Here is a 7,174-nt window from a genome sequence, read left to right on the forward strand (position 1 = left end):
GCATCTAATTGAGGAATGGAAACAGGATTTCAGAAATACATGGCTTAATTGATGTCCTGAGGAACTGGAACAGCTGGAGGCCTTCCTTCATTATGCTACTTCTTCACACTGAGAGAGAGGAGCATGAGAAGCTCTCTCTAGCTGCCAAAACACCCACTGTCATCTTTCCCTATTGTGACCATAGTCATATTTTTTCAGGTACATGCTCAGAATTTGTGAATAATTATCTGTTCCTGAAAGAAGTGGGAATTCTTTGGAGAAGCAGGGAGATTTTGCAGAATGCATGTTGAACTGTATCCTAAACTAAAAAGCACTGATATGTCTTCTGAAGTGAAATTTCAGCCACCACAGACCGCAAATTCCCAAATTAACTGCAGATTAGTGTGCTTTTTAACATGTACTGATATTCAAATTAATATATAGATTGACACATGGGATTACAGTGAGAATGGATAAGGACAGGCAAGGTGTTGCTACTCTCAATAAATGTGTAAAATCACTCAAGATATCACTTAGAAAGAATTCACACATAATAAACGTAGACCAAGGCAGACCACAACTATTGTTTTAATGGAAGATAAAACTGATTGTGGTTCATATATTCCTTACAAAATTGTATCCAAATCTGTTGCCTTACTGCCCCAAAATAACTTCAGGGTTTCTCTCTCTCTCTCTCTCTCTCTCTCTCTCTCTCTCTCTGTGTGTGTGTGTGTGTGTTTTAATTACCCTGGTAAAGAGAAACAGATATTTCAGTTATGTCACTTAAGGGTTTACCTGAAGCATGAATTTCATAACAATAATTGACTAGTTTAAAAAACAGAGTTCTTACATTTGAAAGGGAATAAAAAAAGAAATGACACCGAATTAAATGCTGAAATTCCATTACAAAGTGAGATAATGGAAGGGAACGATAAGTGAGTTCTTGTCCTTTCTTCTGTAAATTGCACAAATTATAGAAATAAAGCTATTTAATTATTGACCACAAAAAATGACTCCTAGTTACAATAGGTTGAATAGTGTCCCCCACAAATTCACATTCACCTGGAACCTTACAATTTGACTTCTTTGAAAATAGGGTCTTTGTAGAAGTAGTTAGAATGGGGTCATACTAGATTATATTGGGCAGGAAATCCAGTGACCTGTGTCCTTATAAGCAGGAGAGGATACACAGATGCACACAGGAAAGGCCAGGTGATGATGGAGATAGACATTAGTGAGGTAGCCTGAAGCCAGGGAATGCCAGGAATGGCTGGGAGTGGAGTCCCCAGAAGCTTGGAGAGAATCATAGAACAGATTCCCCCACAGATCCTCTGGAAGGAACCAACTTTGCTGACACTTTGGCTTTACACTTGCAGCCTCCAACATTGCCAGAAGATAAATTCCTGTTGATTTGAATTATCAATTTTGTAGTAACTTTTTATGGCAGCCCTAGGAAACTGATACATTAGTTAAAAGATGCATGGCACATGATTTGTAAAAGTGAGAAGTAATCAAGGAAGCTGGGCCCAATTTTTCTATAAGTGATTATTTGATAAGAGCAATGTGTGCCAATCCTTGGTCAGGGCAGGATGCTCTGGTGTATGTTAATGTCCCCCAGATTATCTTGGGATATTAGACTGCCTACCTTTCCCCTCAAAAAAAAAAAAAAAAAAAGGTGTTGGTGATCCCTCGGTGGTTCAGCGGTTTAGCGCCTGCCTTCGGCCCAGGGCGTGATCCTGGAGACCCGGGATCAAGTCCCACATCAGGCTCCCTGCATGGAGCCTGCTTCTGTCTCTGTCTGTGTCTCTGCCTCTCTCTCTCTCTCTCATAAATAAATAAATAAAATCTTAAAAAAAATAAAAAAAGGTGTTAGCAAAGTGGAATAAAGTTACATCAAAAATAAAATGTTACTTGACATAGCTCTGTATGTGTTGTCATAAATTATACAATAATTGGTTGACATCGGGGTCCAATATACTATCTACTAAATTAAATAACTTTGGAATAAAGAACTACAGACACAAAAATTGAAAAAAGGACAAATCAATATATTTTATGATTTTAGAGAAGGGAAGAAACCCAAAACATATTAGAACAGGTTTGTTGGTTTTTGTTTTTTGTGGTTTTTTTTTTTTTTTTTTTGGCTATATTTGACTAATCAAAATTTTAAAATTGTATTCTTTATTTTTTTAAGTTTTGTAAATTCTCTAAGAAAGTGTACACTATGAATGGATTTAACACTCAAACTGCAACCTGTCACCAGCTTTTTGCAATTCACATATCAATTATGAGTAACAGAACACTAATTCTGTTACAGGGCATTATTCGTTTACCAGTTATCAGTATTTGTTCTTCTAATCCATGAACATGGAATGTTTTTCCATTTCTTTCTGTCCTCTTTAATTTCTTTCATCAGGGTTTTACAGTTTGCAGAGTGTAGGTCTTTCACCTCTTTGGTTAGGTTTATTCCCAGATATCTTATAGTTTTTGGTATGTTTTCAAAATATACTGTATGTTTTTATGTATATATGTGACCACACATATTAATATCCACTAATGTGTACATATGTATGAAAAATGACATCATACAGATCATTTATTATATGTTCTATATTTTTGAAATATACATCATTTATTGTATATATGTCACATGTATTATATGTTCTTTGAAATTTAACACAATTAAGAATATGCTGGTGTTAGTCCAAAAATTATTCATTAAAACAAGGGTTGAAACTAGTAACCTGGGGCACCTGCGTGGCTCTATTGGTTAAGCATCTGCCTTCTGCCTTCAGCTCAGGTCTTGATCCTGGGGTCCTGGGATCTAATCCCAAAGTGGAAAGCCTGCTTTTCCCTCTGCCCACTGCTTCACATGCTTGCATGCTCGTGTTCTCTCTCTCTCTCTCTCTCTCAAAAGATAAATAAAATCTTTAAAAAAAAGAGAAAGAAATTAGTAGCCCATTATTTCATTGACATTGTAGTGGCTTCCCAATACATATATAAATGACATGTATATATCATTTATATATGATACAGCTAAAGAAAATAAAATGTATAATTCATGCAGAATAATGCCACCACCTTCATAACCCTAAATCAAATGTGTTTATAACAATCATCATTTATCATGTAAATCAGATAAATGGCAAACCTTATTCCAAATGCATCTGATGGATTATAAATGACATCCTAAATTTTAATGTCTCAACATTTTACAAAATGCATACCTCTGAATTAAATTTGTCCCCAATTTTGTCATTACAAAGCACAAGTTGGTTATGAAATGTCAAAGAAAAAGTAAAAAATTACATTACCTAAAAACATAGGGAAGTCATAAAAAACACTTAAATTTAGTACGAGTAAAGCACTGAAAATCATGACTAAAATAGATTATGAAAATGATTTTAAACATCAAGAAGTATAAAGTAACTAATTGCATACAGTAAATCTAATTGTATTTAGTGTCTAGATTTAATGAATCATGTTTACCTTCTGAGAAACCCTTGTGCATTTACACAATACAGTAAAACGTTTAGAGAAAAATAATTTTCAATTCATGAGCTCATGGCTACTAAATCTATTTACCATGGAAATAAATTATTTGGCTTTTACTAGCAATAGAGGGAAAAGAATAAAACATTTTTTTTTGCAATAATACAACTTTTGCCTTGATGTAGTTTCCTGCATTTGTCATTTATCAATCTTTTCTCTAAATGTTTCCAGTATTGAAACAGACATGAATTCCTTATATTCAAATTGTGAATAAGCTTATTAATATAATGATCACATTATGTTTCTCAAGAAACAAATCCATTCTTACTCAAAGCTTTTTTTTGGTTTCAATCACAATCATATAAACTTTTGCCATACTTAATTGGACTTGATACATATTTGATTCTATTTTTCCTTTGTATCCAAGGGATTACTAGTTATAGTGTCTTAAAAGAGGAAGAAGGAAAATTTCATATTTCAATCAAATTGCAACCAATTGATTAAATCAAAGTTTAGCAAATGTGTATTGGCCACCTGCCATGAAATGATCATGTTTAGGTGATCTGGGGATTAAATATAAAAGCAGGATATAATTTATTTAATCTGATTTATGTCTGTAGCAAAAGGAAGATTCTGGGGGTATTTGGGGCCCTCTTTTACTTAACTTGTATGAAGCATGAAATTGCCTAACTAGTGGTAATATCTGAAGTAGAAACTGACAACATTGTCGGTATTATCTGTATAATAGTGTATGCATAAGAAAACACATCTAAATATGCTGTTGATCAAAAATAAATAAATAAATAAATATGCTGTTGATATATTCTGCTCATTCTCTGATAGATAACTAGGTAGGTAGATAAATAGACATTACAGATCCACTGCTGCTTCGGCTCTGAATTAGTTAAAGGCTAATATTTATATCCACAAAAATGGGTTATTTTAATTTGATTTTACATATAGTTACTTATATGTGAATTGTGATTTAAGTCTGTCGGGTCCTTTAATTCTTTAAGTCTATGTCTTATATTCCTTCCATACTTTCCCATTGCTAAGCAAATAGTAATAAATATACAATTTTGGAATTAAATAACCTCCAATTGTAAAACAAAAAGAAACAATAAATAGAAAGCACAGTTATTAATTTCATGTAGCCAGTCATCAAAAGCAGTCAAATTCCATACAATTAAAATTTGAGAAAAGCAATGACAACTATCAAGAATCAGGATGTATGTTTTATCATTCTTTTGCCAGAGATTATGACTTATTCCTTAAGTAATTGATTAATAATATCAGCAAATGGCAAGGCATTCCATTTTCTGAGTTTTTTTTTTTAATTTTATTTATTTATGATAGTCACAGAGAGAGAGAGAGAGAGAAAGGCAGAGACACAGACAGAGGGAGAAGCAGGCTCCATGCACCGGGAGCCCAATGTGGGATTCGATCCCGGGTCCCCAGGATCGCGCCCTGGGCCAAAGGCAGGCGCCAAACCGCTGCGCCACCCAGGGATCCCCATTTTCTGAGTTTTTTAAGTTAAAATTACAAGCAAAATTCTTGGGGCGCGTGAGTGGCTTAGTTGATCAAGCATTCAGCTCTTGATTTCAGCTCAGGTTATGATCTCAGGGTTGTGAGATTGAGAGCCCTGTGTCGGGCTCGGCACTGAGTGGGGAGTCTGCTTGAGACTACCTCTCCCTCTGCCTCTCCCCCCTGCTTAATCTCTCTCTCAAATAAGGGTATATTTTAAAATTACAAGCAAAATTCTGAAAATGTAAAGATACATTTGAAATATTAAAAATCATAATCAGCTCCACACATAAATTCTGGTTGAAATCAGAACCCTGTATTGTGCAACTGTCACTAAAAAGGCCAAAGTCATATATAGAATTCACATTTATGAATACCTATGTACCTATAAAATATAGCAATCAACATGGCTCTCCTTTCTAACCATATTACAACCATACTTTCTGAAAGAATGTTCTCCCCTTTAACCTCAGAATTGTGTTAAGAATGGAAAATATTCCATCTTCCATTTCTGCTCCTTAGTTGGAGCTAAGTACTCCCATATTTGAAAGAAGTATAAGTTATACATGTATGAAATATGAAAGATTATGCCTTTTCTTCAAGAAAGAATATGAAACTCTAGAAAAATCTGTACCACAAAGCAATTTTTAATTTTTTCTTACTAGTTCATTAAACTTACATTCATACCAATAAGGAAAAGTTAATTTCCTATATAAAATTCGATATTGTGAATCTTAGGGCATAGGTAAGGACATTATTCTGTAAGCATTGTCAGGTAAGGGACCTACTATTTTTTCATTTTGTCATGCAATTAACCTACATCCATGTGGAGAAAGTGTTGGCTATAGGGTATCTGATAAACATGGACAGTGCTGAGACTGTTTATGGTTACTGAGAATGATCAATAAGGTGGGTATTTCTAAGAAACAAGACCCATTAATGCCCTTACATTTTATATTTCTACAGCATATTAGAAGACAAATGTGATGGTCACTCTTGAACTTCAGGCACTTTAATGATTCTTAATGATCATAAACAATGCTTAATTACAAAGCAAAAAAATGATATCCACTTTTATTTTTTTTTCTGGAAATCTCGAATTGTTTTTGATATATTGAAGGATTCTCAAGGGTTAGGAGAAAATAATAGAATTCCAAAATTTTCGTCTGGGAGCTCTTCCAAAGTTATTCACATGTAAGCTCCCAGTCAACTGAATTAACCTTTGCATCAATACCTACGATTTTACTTGAAAACCACTCATCGAAAGTCACTTCCAGAAGAAGTCTGTTAGTAATTGTAGGGCAGCATTTATGGTTAGAAAAAGCTTCTTTGACTGTATCCAAATATAATTAAGTAAATTTGTGTATAAGTAAATAAATTATAGTGTGTGTACTTGTCAGTTACATGTGATTTTTTAAGATTTATTTATTTATTTATTTATTTATTTTTTATTTGAGACACACAGAGAGAGAGAGAGAGAGGCAGAGACACAGGCAGAGGGAGAAGCAGGCTCCATGCAGGGAACCCGATGTGGGACTGAATCCCGGGTCTCCAGGATTAGGCCCTGGGCTGAAGGCGACCTCAAACTGCTGAACCACCCGGGCTGCCCTGTTAAATGTGCCCTATTACATGTGATTTTTAAAATTATGTATGTAGTGCTCGCTTCGGCAGCACATATACTAAAATTGGAACGATACAGAGAAGATTAGCATGGCCCCTGCGCAAGGATGACACGCAAATTCGTGTAGCGTTCCATATTTAAAAATAAATAAATAAATAAAATAAATTAAAATTATGTATGTATCTGAAATAACTGAGAATACATTGCCTTGTAGCATTGGAATTTTAGTCTGCTAAATCAAGTCAGTTATTATATCATCTGTAGTGTCTTTGTGCTGCTTAAAATGTCACATCCATATAACATGGACACATATAACACCATGGACACTAGTGGCATACAAGTTTCTTTTTTTTTAAATTTTTATTTACTTATGTTAGTCACACAGACAGAGAGAGAGAGAGAGAGGCAGAGTCACAGGCAGAGGGAGAAGCAGGCTCCATGCACCGGGAGCCTGACATGGGATTCGATCCCGGGTCTCCAGGATCGCGCCCTGGGCCAAAGGCAGGCGCCAAACCGCTGTGCCACCCAGGGATCCCCGGCATGCAAGTTTCTAAATGC

The 7,174-nt window shown here is 34.9% G+C and overlaps 1 non-coding gene across 1 annotated transcript; it reads left to right on the plus strand.

Moving 5' to 3' along the window:
* The first annotated feature begins 6,650 nt into the window (after positions 1-6,650).
* On the plus strand, positions 6,651-6,757 carry LOC129512262 (U6 spliceosomal RNA). Its single transcript, XR_008665000.1, has one exon. It is a non-coding gene; the product is annotated as a U6 spliceosomal RNA (small nuclear RNA).
* The last annotated feature ends 417 nt before the right edge of the window (positions 6,758-7,174 follow it).

This window comes from Nyctereutes procyonoides, unplaced genomic scaffold, assembly GCF_905146905.1.
Source record: "Nyctereutes procyonoides isolate TBG_1078 unplaced genomic scaffold, NYPRO_anot_genome, whole genome shotgun sequence".
Classification (NCBI taxonomy): Eukaryota; Metazoa; Chordata; class Mammalia; order Carnivora; family Canidae; genus Nyctereutes; species Nyctereutes procyonoides.